General features: G+C 45.3%; 1 long non-coding RNA gene across 1 annotated transcript; it reads left to right on the top strand.

The window, feature by feature from the left end:
• Positions 1-363: 363 nt before the first annotated feature.
• LOC146064240 (uncharacterized) lies at positions 364-12,659 on the top strand. Its single transcript, XR_014471771.1, has 3 exons — positions 364-444; positions 12,422-12,465; positions 12,572-12,659. It is a non-coding gene; the product is annotated as an uncharacterized LOC146064240 (long non-coding RNA).
• The last annotated feature ends 854 nt before the right edge of the window (positions 12,660-13,513 follow it).

Here is a 13,513-nt window from a genome sequence, read left to right as displayed (position 1 = left end):
CTTTATTTTTACCCCTCAACTTTACATTTCTGTTTGAACACACCCCATCAAAATCTACCTCTCTCTGTTCATGTTACATTTGCCCCACCTGCAGTGCAATATGGTTTTGCCCATTTGAGAAAGATTTTGCTTCTGTGATCAACTCTGAATCAGGCCCCAAATCTATCTTATGTCTTGTGTTATATTCTATATAAAAACAATGTAAATATATGGAAAACCATTATATGATCCTGTACACTTTATGCATTTATCCTTTGTCAGCTGTCAGCCCTTTACTATATATGTCACGTCTGGACCCCAGTGTGAGAATCTCTCCATGAACCTGAATGCTTTCTTTGGAATATTATTTGGAGCTTTAGCATTCCTTTTCCTACTCCTCCTGGGCATCTGGTTGGGAGTACATTGCTATCGCAAGAGGAAAAATGCCAGTGACTATACAGATGAGTGAGTAACATTTACATTACTGTCTCCTGTACATTTAAATTAGTGATGGACATCAGTGTTACCATCGGTGGTGATATGGCAAGTGCCAACTATGCAATGGATGACTATTGATGGTTTCACCAACTGAAGGTCATCCCTGTTCTTTGACTGGCTTGCCCATGGGCCAAACATAACCTTGGGGTTGGGGTTTTGTTGGTGTCAGGCGCGAAGCTATGGCTAGTGTGGCTTAGCGCCTATTGGCTAGTGGTCCAGCAGAGGACTCGTCTACAGCCGGGCACTTCGGGGAAGGTAACGGGGAGTGGGGGAGCTGGCGAGCAGGGTGGGGGAGCCGGCGGCAGAGTGTACGGCTCCGGTGCCCTGATATATTTCGGCACCTGGAGCTCATGCTCCGCCGGCACCGCCCGAGCTATGCCACTGGTTGAGGCTGCTACATACTTAACCTGCCCACTTTTTATACCCAGAATATAGTTTTGTCCCCTCTCACAAAATTCCCATATAAGTTACTTGCAGGGGCGTAACTATGGAGGGTGTAGGGGATTCAACTGCTATGGGGCCTGGCCACTGGGCGCCTGGCCACTGGGCGCGCCCAATGTCCCAGCAGACCATCCCCTGCACCCTTTGGAATGTTTTTTCTTTTTTTATAATTTGGTGCAGGGCAGCGCCGGGTAAATTTGTTCTCCGGCGATTACAGTTCCGGCTGCATAGGTTTAGCTGCATAGCACACCACTAGGGGCGCTGCAGCTACCTTCAGCAATTACTGGGCGCAAGCTGTCATTGCCCAGCGGCTCCATCATCCAGTGTGCGGCTTGTGGCTACAACGGAGGGAGGACAACTCTGAGGCAGCGCTCCTCCCCTGTATCATCTACAGTCAGCAACGCGTAGCAGGGAGCCGATGGTTTCTGTTGGCACACTCAGGCAGGTAATGTGGGGGTGAGCAGACGGGCAGGCAGGCTACTGGCTCTGTTATATGCTTATCTGGTTTAGCACTAGATGGTAATGGCATCAATATTATGAGATATATACAAGTACCTTTTATGTAATTATGTGTTGTGATTTATATTATGCATTTATTTTTGGGTACAACTATTTGTTGAATGTATTCCCCTTTGCTTCCTCCTGCATTCGCCTGTGACCCTCCCCCCATCTTTCAGGTGACAACCTGCCCCTTTGCTCACTCATACATGTGCCTGCGACCCCTCACCCTTCCTCCCTGTAAGTGACAGCACCCCCCCCCCCCCCCCAATCTTCCTCTGGATCTATGTATTGTTCATTTGTGCCACATGTTCTTCCATCTATCTATACCCCTTCTGTCTGTCCATAGATCCATGCACCCATATGGTGTGTATCTGTCCATACGTTTGTCCATATCACTTTTCAAGCTTAGTACATCTGGCCCTAATACTTGCACCCCTCCTTCTCTCTCTTGCTCCTTCCACTCTCTCCCTGAAACCCTCTATCCCTGATTCTCTTTCTTCCCCTATTATCCCTTTCACTTTCTCCTGGGCACCTCCCTGTTTTCCTCTCTGACACTCCTTTCTCATTACCTCTTTTTCCAGGAAAATCTCTTCCGACACCTTCTTTGTCTGTCACTCAACAGTGGGGGGTGGGCTTTCAAAATTTTGCTATGGGGCCCACAAACTTCTAGTTACGCCCCTGGTTACTTGGTTATTTAATATAAAGAGAAAAACATTTCTATGTCATAAACAAGAATGTTCATAATTAGCTCCTAGAAACACGCTCAAGGACAATAAGATAAGACATTGTTCTGCACCTCATTTGTAAAGCAGCAAATGCTCAGCAATTACTTTTTAGCATACAATAGCTAGCAGATGCAATGTTCTGGTGTTCTGGAGGCTTGTCACTTGCCCAGCTTGTCTCCTGCATTCAGCTCTTCAGCACCCGGAGCACTCATACTGCAATGGGGCCAATTCTGGTTCACATGCTGTGAACAAAATTCAGCTCCTGCCCCGATGGTCGGGGTTTGCGCATGCGCACTTCCCCTGTCAAGCTCTGTGTCATGACTCGTGTCCTCAAAGACTCCTTCACCTGCATGTGAGGGGAGCGCTGCGGGCAACATCAGTGCCCAGTAGACTAGGCTGCAGCACACCATCTCCCACCGGGCTCCTTGATCACTGACTGCTGCCTGTCTACGCTCGTGCATATGTAATGAGTGGGTCTCCACTTGTGCATATGACTCAGTGCTGTGAATATTGAATGAACTGCGTGTGTCTCCGCTCATTACATATTCACGGGACCCGCTCATTCAATATGCACTGCATTGGGTCCCCGCTCATTACATATGCACAAGCGAAGACCCGCTCATTACATATGCACAAGCGGAGACCCGCTCATTGCATATGCTGAGCAGAGACCCACTGATTACATGTACACAAGCGAGATCCGCTGATTATATATGCACAAGCGGAGACTCACTTATTACAGCGGAGACTCACTGATTACATATGCACAAGCGGAGACCCACTCATTACATATGCACGAGTGGAGACCCTCTCATTACATAAGCATAAGCGGAGACGCACTCAGGAAGCTGTGATCGCTGCGTACAACAGTGGGAGGCATGCCACTGAACTAGCGGCCAGGACGGCAGAGTGGACAGGGCCCTCCTCTTTCTTCAGAGTGTCAGGGCCCAGGACATTTGTCCCATGGTCCCCCCCTGATGGTGGCCCTGGCCTTCCTAACACATCCCCTTGCATGATTGTGAAGGGATTCGGTGGTAGCAGGGGATGGGGATGTGCGGGGCAGCATGGCGGTGTCACAAGTACTCAGTAAGCTGCGAGCTTTGCAGCTTACCTAATCAACCAGAATGACCCCCAATGTTTCACAATGTTTTAGGTTCTTTAGACCAAATTATGACCTTGCTAACATAGGGTACAGTATTTTGGTATTTTTCATACAAGTCCTTCTTCTACTGGTCTATTAAGGTAAACAAAGGTGACGATTCCTCACAGCTTATAACTTGGTATGGCTATCCCGTCCCTCAGTAATTGTATATAATATTGGTTTATAATGATTAAATTATGACTAGGGAGGTGCACCCAAGAACATTATTTAATTTGAAAGAAGCAAAAGAAGAAAAAAGTATTCCTGAATGGTGCACTCTGTATAAGCTTGGATTTCATATTCTTTACACATTAATGAGGTGTCCCAAGAAAAAAAATTGTCAAACATAACTTTTATTGATTTGAATTTTAAAACCAGCTAAATATTAAGAGCAGGGGCGTAACTAGAACGTTGGGGGCCCCATAGCAAAATTTATAATGCCCCCCCCTCAGGTCTCTACTAGTGCGCATTGCACCATGTGTGGCCACCATTAGTGTGAACAGTAAAAATTTACCCCTCCGATAGATATTAAAAAAAAAATAAGCATGCACCCAGTACAAAGAAATGGTGTGGCCTCGCTTCAAGGATTAATACCCCTTACAAATTATGTGACACACCGCAAAGCCCCTCACACATTAATGTAGCACACCACAAATCCCATTACATGACACACCGCAAAGCCTGTTACACCTTATGTGACACACCCCAATGCCCATTACACATTATCCAACACACTGCAATGCCCATTACACATTATTTGACACACCGCAATGCCCATTACCCGACACACCGCAATGCCCATTACACATTATCCGACACACCGCAATGCCCTTTACACATTATGCGACACATCACATTGCCCATTACACATTATGCGGCACACCACAATGCCTGTTACACATTATGCCACACACCGTATTGCCCATTACATAATATGTGGCCCACTGCAATGCTCACAGGTCAGTCACACAAATCAGTGGATCTTTTATATTGATATTGCTATATAGGAGAAATAATGTAAATGTAACACAGACATACAGTAATGTATTTTGTCGAGCTGAGCTCACCAGAAATTAGAAGCAGCTGCAGGAGTTCTCCCTCAGCCGCCCTCACTGCCTGTCCCACTGCCAAAGCCAGTCCCTCGTGGGAGCATTTGTCTGGTCCGATCCAGGTGGTTGGGGCTGCCTGGACTTCCAGAGTCCCTCTTCAGAACTCACGGGTGGGCCGGCACATCGCGGCGCGACCACCACTCCATCCGTCCTGACCAGCACTGTCCTTACACTCCAGCGAATAGGGCGCGAACCGGCTCCCACCCGGCTCCTTTCTCCTCCATGAGCACAGAGCATGGCGCAACCTCCCCTCCCCATCCAGAGGCGTAGCGAGGGTGGAGCACACGCTCCGGGCGCCGGAAGATAGCATGGCGGCCGGAGCTGTGCCGGCACTGCCAGCTCTCCTGCCAGCCTCCCCTGCCCGCTGTGTCCGGGAGAGAGATGTGCTGCTATGTAAAATTCACGTCTCTCACCCTGCTGCATCCTACTGCACCCACCCTCGCATCCTACTGCACCTTCTCCCACCTACCCTTCTGCACACTACTGCAACCCACCCTGCTGCACACTACTGCAACCCACCCTGCTGCACACTACTGTACCCACCCTACCACCCTGCTGCACCCACCCTCCCACCCTGCTGCACCCTACTGCACCCACCCTGTTGCACCTACTGCACCCAACTGCACCCACCCACCCTGCTGCACACTACTGCAGCCACCTACCCTGCTGCACACTACTGCACCCACCCTCCCTCCTTGCTGCACACTACCGCTCGCACCCTCCCTCCCTGCTGCACACTACTGCTCCCACCCTCCCTGCTGCACACTACTGCTCCCACCCTCCCTCCCTGCTGCACACTACTGCTCCCAACCTCTCTCCCTGCTGCACACTACTGGCGGTGCATTGAATTGAAAATAGCGTCAGGGAGCCGGGAGCGGGCCGCTGCACAGTTCTGGCCCCCTTGGCAATGAGCAAATTTAGTCCCCTTTGGCATTGAGAATGAAGCCCCTTGGCATCGAGCATGAAGCCCCTTGGCATCGAACATGAAGCCCCTTAGCATTGAGCATGAAGCCCCTGGCATTGAGCATGTAGGTAAGTGGCACTTTTGTGTCAAATGTATAACGGGCATTATGGTGTGTTATATAGTATGTAATAGGCATTGCGGAGTGTTATATAGTATATCATGGGCATTACGGTATGTTATATAGTATGTAATGGGCATTAAGGTGTGTTATATAGTATGCAATGGGCATTGCACAGTGTTATATAGTATGTCATGGGCATTGCAGAGTGTTATTTAGTATGTCATGGGCATTGCAGAGTGTTATATAGTATGTCATGGGCATTGCGGTGTGTTATATAGTATTTAATGGACATCATGTGTGGGCTTATGTGTAATTGGAATTACAAAGTTCACTAAAATGTGCAATGGGCATTACGGTGTGTGGTATAATGTTGGTCCGTGTCCACTTTTCACTGTGCAGGAGCCTCACCTACTACAAATTGGGGGGGTGCAAAAAATGCCCTTGCTACGGGCGCCGTGGCACCTAGCTACATCACTGTCCCCATCCCCTCTGCCCGGCTCCTTGGGTGCTGTGGTGCTGGCTTATTTTACCCAGTCGCATCTATGGGAAATGGTGGGAGTTACCATTTAAACCCTGTGGATTTTTTCCTAAAAAAGGTGTCAGTACTTAGAAAATAGGTGTCAATGCTCACCTAATGTACATTTACAAGTTGCATTGTTTGTGCTAGCTTCCATGCACTTACTATATACTTGCCAACTCTCCTTCAATGTTAGGGAGACTCACTAAAATGGCAGAAATCTCCCTAACTCCCTGAAGAGTCTAAAAATAGCCCTGATTGCTTACCTCCGTTATGTAGAGGTTACATTCTTGGAGGGAAAACAGAAATCAGCTATATATATATTAGGGCGGAGTGAAAAAACTGAAATTGAGAAATTCAAAATCGGCTAGTGTGGAAAAGTTGTGACTTGACTTGAATAAGAAACGTGCAAAAGCATTTTGATCTGAGTCAACATCTTCTGTTCTGGCAAGAGGCCTGAAGTTTCACTTTTTTGGTGAAAATGACGAAAACTATGAAGATGCTCCGATCTAGTTATAATTATGTCAGGACGTCTTAGGCCCTTATTCTACTTCGTGCGGTACGGCCCGCGTGCGGCCGTACCGCCGATGTTTTAACACTGCACATGCGCAGAGGTCAATCTGCGCATGTGCAGCCCCCTTCGCCGCAGACGTATTTCGTCCGCCGCAAAGGGGGCGTATAGGGGCGTGAGGGGCTTCATGCCCTCATTTCCCTATGTGTACGCCCCGCGTTTCATGGGCGTTCCCATGCAAACGCGGGGCGTATGCATGGTAATGAGGGCATGACGCCACTCATGGGGGCGGAAAGCTGACGTCGCCGGATGTCAGCTTTCAGCCCCCATACAAGCTACCACACGGACGATTGTCCGTGTGGTCTTAGCTTGCGGGAGCTGCCGCGGCGTGCGGACCTGCCTTCGATGGTCGACGACCATCGAATGCAGGGGGCAGCTCCCACCATGGTGGAGGCGTAGCCTCCACCATTTTTATGCGGATCGCCAGCCGTCCGTGTACGGACGGCCGTGGCGATCCGTAGGGTGGGCGGGGATTGGTTTGTGCGGCCGGAGCCCCGTGTGCGGCTCTGGCCGCACCAACCAGAATAAGGGCCCCAGAGTGGTTCATTAATATACTTTAGCATAGTAAAAGAGAGTACGAGATTGTCCTAGTGCAAAGTGACTGACTTTGGTGGGAGAAAAAATCCCTAATAATTGACCCATTTTCATGGTCACAATTGTGAATATTGTGTGTTTTCTCCTGAACGTGTTTATAATAGAAGAAGCACAAATACTCTAAATGGAATTTCGGTGACACTGTGTGAAATATAACACTGCATAAAAGCCCTTAATCAGACCTGATCGCAGTACAAATTTGTTCTCAAAATGGGCAAAACAAATGCTGCATTGCAGGTGGGGCAGATGTAACGTGCTGAGAGAGTTAAATTTGGGTGGGGTGTGTTGAAACTGAAATCTAAATTACAGTGTAAAAATAATGCAGCAGGTATTTACCTTGCACAGAAACAAAATAACTCACACAAATCTAAAGGTGGCCATACATCTACAGATCGATTGTCAGATTGGGCCGGTTGGAACAAACAGCTGGCAATATCTGAATGACAGTTTTTCAGCATTTCAAAGCAAATGGTCAACTGTCATTTGCTCTCATCTTTTACCAGGATTTTGTTCCAACCAGACAGATCGGACAATAAATCTGTAGATGTATGGCCACCTTAAATCTCTCTGCACATGTTACATCTGCCCCACCTGCAGTCCAGCATTTTTTTGCCCATTTTGAGAACAAATTTGTACTGCAATCAGGTCTGATTAAGGGCCATTATGCAGTGTTATATTTCACACAGTGTCACTGAAATACATGAAATTGGATTTATGCTGCTCTCTTTGCAGTGCATATACAAAGATAGACAATCCTGTGTATATAAATAAGAAATAACTGTTGCAGTCTGTTATTGAAAAACAGTAACTGTTACAATAAGTATTACAAGTAAGTGTAAACTGTCTAATGTATCATTTTACATATCACTTCTGTTTATTGACAGAAAAACAGTGTTGCATCCCCTATGCTGGGAATATGAATGGGCTGCATTACAGCATATAATTATGCCAAAGATAAGCCAATATATTAACTGTTAAATACGTTGAAGTGTATTATGATGTAATAAATTGTAAGCTTGCAGCAGGGCCCTCTAACCCCCAAGTCTGTCTGTCATTACCCAGTTTGTTTTATCACTGTCTACTATTGTAAAGCGCAACGGAATCTGCTGAGCTATATAAGAAACTGTAAATAAATAAACAAATACATCTAATGTTTAGGGGAAAAAAAACAAGAACATTGATTCAAAAAATAACAGGTTAATTATTCTATGAGTGGTGTCCAGCAGTACATATATGCCAATCACTGTGTTCATTTCTAGGCAGCAGGGCCGTCTTAACAGCAGTGTGGGCACCTGGGCAAAGCAATGCACTGGGGCCCTTACCCATTCTCCCCTCCTAGGGGTGGGGGGTGGTATCAGCAGCATCTTTGATGTCCCACGGGTGGCAGGGGGTGCTCTATCTTCCATTCAACATGTAGGACCTGGAGCAGTGACTTCTGCTATTTACTCCTTTACTGCACAGGTGGTGGGAGGGTGAACACTAACGTGTGGAAGGGGGCACTGAGCTGTATGAAGGGTCCCTTGTAAATTACTTCCAGGGAGGTAGGGGGTGTTTTATACACAGGGGATAATGGAGTGGGCTTAATATTCGTCATTTTCCGGTGGAAGGGCAGCTTGTTTGACTGCAGATATCGCCATTATCTGGGAATAGATTTCTTAGCCTAGTATAAAAACCTAGAGTCCGAACTTTCAGGAGGTGCTGGGAACTTGGGTATCAGAGATCAGGAGCCAGAGCAATCCATTGACAAAAATATAAAACTACACCAGACGTTTGGAGCTGGAGCAGGGACCGGCTGCATGAAGGCTGATATCTCTGGTTCTGGGCATGATAGAGACAAGCCGCTAGTGTCAGAGAGAACCTGAGAAATATGACTGGAAATTGTATTTAACAGGTCGGATGTGGACTGCTGCTTTGAAGTTGGATATCTGCAGTTCCCCAGGGCCGATTTTCTGGTATCCCTGGAAAAAGGGGATCCTCAGCTATCAACATAGAGCCCTTATACGCCTGGGGCCCCTGGGCAAGTACCCATTAAGCCCATACAAAAAGACGGCCCTGCTAGGCAGGATTGATCAGCAATACTTATTACAGCATAATGCACTTTAATGTATTTAACTGTTAATATATTGGCTTATCTTTGGCATAATTATATGCTGTAATGCAGCTGCAGGTGGGGCAGATGTAACATGTGCAGAGGGAGTTAATGTGGCCATACATCTACAGATTTATTGTCCGATCTGTCTTTTTGGAACAAAATACTGGTAATGGATGAGAGCACTTTGCTTTGAAATGCTGGAAAACTGCCAAAAACTGTCATTCAGATATTACCAGGTATTTGTTCCAACCAGCCAGATCTGATAATCGATCTGTAGATGTATGGCCACCTTTAGATTTGTGTTGAGTTATTTTGTTTCTGTGCAGGGTAAATACCTGCTGCATTATTTTTACACTGCAATTTAGATTTCAGTTTCAACACACCCCACCCAAATTTAACTCTCTCAGCACGTTACATCTGCCCCACCTGCAATGCAGCATTTGTTTTGCCCAATTTGAGAACAAATTTGTACTGCGATCAGGTCTGATTAAGGGCTATTATGCAGTGTTATATTTCACACAGTGTCACCAAAATTCCATTTAGAGTATTTGTGCTTCTTCTATTATAAACACGTTCAGGAGAAAACACACAATATTCACAATTGTGACCATGAAAATGGGTCAATTATTAGGGATTTTTTCTCCCGCCAGTCAGTCACTTTGCACTAGGACAAGCTCGTACTGTTTTTTACTATGCTAAAGTATATTAATGAACCACTCTAAGACATCCTGACATAATTATAACTAGATCGGAGCATCTTCATAGGTTTCGTCATTTTCACCTAAAAAGTGAAACTTTAGGCCTCTTGCCAGAACAGAAGATGTTGATTCAGATCAAAATGCTTTTGCACGTTTCTTATTCAGGTCAAGTCACAACTTTCCCACACTAGCCGATTTTGAATTTCTCAATTTCAGTTTTTTCACTCCGCCCTAATATATATACATCCAAATGGGATCATCAGTTCCATTTCCTTGCCTGAGCAAGGCACAATGATCCCTGTGGCTACTGATAGAGTATAGATATGATTCTCACCTTTTATATACATATCAGGTTTAAGTTTTATATATGTTATTCAGTTCTATCACTGTCCCTTTAAGATTATTTTCCTTTACATACTTCTAGCAGAACAGATTTTAGCTTCAGTATAAGATGGAAAAGTTTGAGGTGATTGTAAGAGTTGTTACCAAGGTCAGAAGATGAGCCAACAAAGATATTGCACCTGTCACTTGAAGATAGCGTTTTGGAATGTTTTGAGAATCAGAAGGAGGAGGCAAAGTTTCTACTTGCTTATTAACATTGATCCAATTATTTCTATTATAAACACACTTTTGTTTTGACATCTCATTAAAAAGTATCAATTTATTGCTTTAGCTTAAAACTTCAAAATAAATATTTAATGAGCAATGACGTGGATTGCATTCCACATTTTGGGTATAACTATGAGCACCTTAAGAATAAACTTCAGATCAGAAAGGTCTGCTGAGATACTCTGTGTGCGTGATCTCTTCATTTCTGGTCTCCAGCCGGCTGTCAATCATGGAACCTCTGACTGTACATTGAAGGTAGTTGTCAGACCCTGTGTCATCTCTCAGGGACCCTAACACTACTGTATATGCATTTTTAAATAAGGTGTCTCAGGGCCACTTATTAGGGAACCTCTAGTAAAACACAATACACAAGCTTTAGGGCTCTTCTACATTAGGATGTAAGTCATCTTTATGACATGCCTTCTAGAGGTGGCAGTACACAGCTGTGCTTATACTGAAATTCTTTTTCAATAGTTAGCAATTATGACTAATACCCCTTTTAGACCAAAACGCTGGGTCGCACCCGGCTTTTTGGACCCTGGTTGAAGCCGGGTGCGACCCGGCGTTTAGGGGCATTTACACCGAACGGGCTTAAATGCCCGCACCCCCCTCCCGCCCCTTCCTGGCGCTTGAAGATGACAGCGCAATGTCATCTTCAAGCGCCGATCTGCGCCGCCGTACCCGGAACGCTGCTGGGGGCAGCCCAGCACTAAGGTAAGCTGCTAGGCTGCCCCCAGTCCCTGCGCGCACACCCCCGCCTTTGGACAGGAGGTGAATGGATGCCGCACACAGGCATCCGTTCACCTCCCTCCCCCGCCGCCGCTGCTGTCTGCAGAGTATAGCAGACAGCAGCGCCGGCTGTCAGTGTCAGACTGACAATCCGTCGAACCTGCGGAAGCTGCGGTCCGCAGGTTGGACGTTCCCCATTCATGTAAATGGGAGCCAGGTCATCTGACCCGGCGTTCCCATTTACACCGCCCTCTACCCAGGTCCTAGCCATGTTCTACCCAGGTCAGGACCTGGGTAGAAGTCCCGTGTAAAGGGACACGGCGTTAGGGATTTACACCGCCGAAGATCCGGGTCTGACCCGCCGCTGACCCGGATTTTTCGGCGGTGTAAAAGGGGTATTACTGTACTGTATTAATTCAATTAATTATTATTATTTTTATTATTTATTGAACTGATTTCTTCCTGTTTCCAGACCTAGTTAGGCGTTCTTATACTTAGGGGTAAATTTACTGAGATGGGAGTTCTATTGAAGATGGGATGTTGCCCATAGGAACCAATTCCACTTTTTATTTATTTAGCACCTTCTATAATATAATAGAATCTGAATGAAAAAAAAAAAAACAGTAAAACACTGGGCGACCCTTTGATTTTGATTGACTGAGAGAGCTCAGCCAATCTAAGGGCTGCCCAGTGTTTTAAACAATTCTGCAGCCACCGCTGCCCATTGCTGCCCCCGCTGCCCACTAGCGCTCCTTCACAGTGCTAAACTACACAGATGGACATTGGCAGAGGTCCCTCCAGTCCCCTCTCCCCAAACCCGCCAACGCCGAAAAGCGTTCCCTCTGCCCCCCCCCCCCCCCCCACACACACACACTCCTGCAATTCAATAGTTATTTTGTGCAGCACATACTATCTATAGAAGTGACATTCGATGGTGGGCCCACGCCTTGCATCATATGGTCCCTAAAATATGTATACAATAATTCCATTTATCAAACAGATGTGGTTGAAATCAAATAATTGCATGCAATATCTCATAAGTGTATGGGCAGCATTAGATTTTGTGTATAGTATCTAAATAACAATGCTACTGACAAACCATTTTATATGTTGTTATATGCTGTTAATTGTATCTGCTCCTCTTGTTTCTTTTAATGCTTTTAATAAAAATATGCATTGTATTTCTCTTCAGGTATTACCCAACTACATTTAGCTGGAGATCTTCCCTATTTCCCTGTAAGTACTGTATAACTTATATTTTCTAAGGAATTAAAATGTGTACATTCAGACTCATTTATTGCCATTATTAATAACTCTGTACCCTCTATGTCTATTATTGTAGCATTTCAAAAGCTAGAAGAATCAGAAATACCAGCATCAAACACATTTCCACAATTGCCACATTTGGTCAGCTGGAAACCCCACCTGGAGAAAGTCAGCAGTTTATCAGAGGTATATACTACAACATGCTTACTGGTGTTTTGTGCTACTGTAGATATTTTACATGTTTAATGTATTGAATAACAATGCATCATTGTGGTGCCTCATGTCATCACGATGTACTGTTGTTCTGGAGCACTAAAGAAACAAAAAAACTTGAATACATTGGCCACCCAGATTATTGATTGTCCAACCCACGGGGGCTCTTCGAACAGACCACCTGTTGGTCACTGCAAGGGCGCAGGCAAATTTTAAATTCAGACTTATCTGTGGGATTCTTGGGCCTGGTACAGCTGTAACCCTAGTTCTCCCCTGTTTCCATGCCTGTATAATTGTATAATGTGTATAATTTTAGTTTTAGACTTTAATGATTATCTATCATTTTTAGGGTTTTTTGTTTCGTAAAATCTTCTTCTGCATCTCTAAGAAATAACACTTCTTCTGTGTGTCTTTTTTTAGGTCAAGATAAAACGACCAGAGATGAAAGACTACACAAATGAAAATCAATAGAAAACTAATGGATGTTTAATATATAGTGTACCTACAGGCACATTTTGCTACCCTGACGGAAATGTTTGCATGCTGGCCTGTGCACAAACATGCAAGGGCTAGGGAAGTCTTATAGCTGGACTGTATGATGGGTAGTTATATGGGAGCAGGTAGTAAGCTACAGTAACTTCCACAGCTTCTTTACCATTATTATTTTTTATAACATAAGCTGTTTATTTATGGGAGAAAATCTAGGTGATGCAGTGAAATAAAATGATATTTTAAAATGCATCTCTTGGGAACTTGAAGCAGGGATTGGTCTACATTACAATTCACTATTTCTCTTATTGCCTAT

The sequence above is a fragment of the Crinia signifera genome, chromosome 3 (assembly GCF_055691185.1).
Source record: "Crinia signifera chromosome 3, ASM5569118v1, whole genome shotgun sequence".
NCBI lineage: Eukaryota > Metazoa > Chordata > Amphibia > Anura > Myobatrachidae > Crinia > Crinia signifera.
The sequence above is the reverse complement of the archived record's forward strand: the minus strand, read 5'-3'. Positions and strand labels throughout refer to the sequence as shown.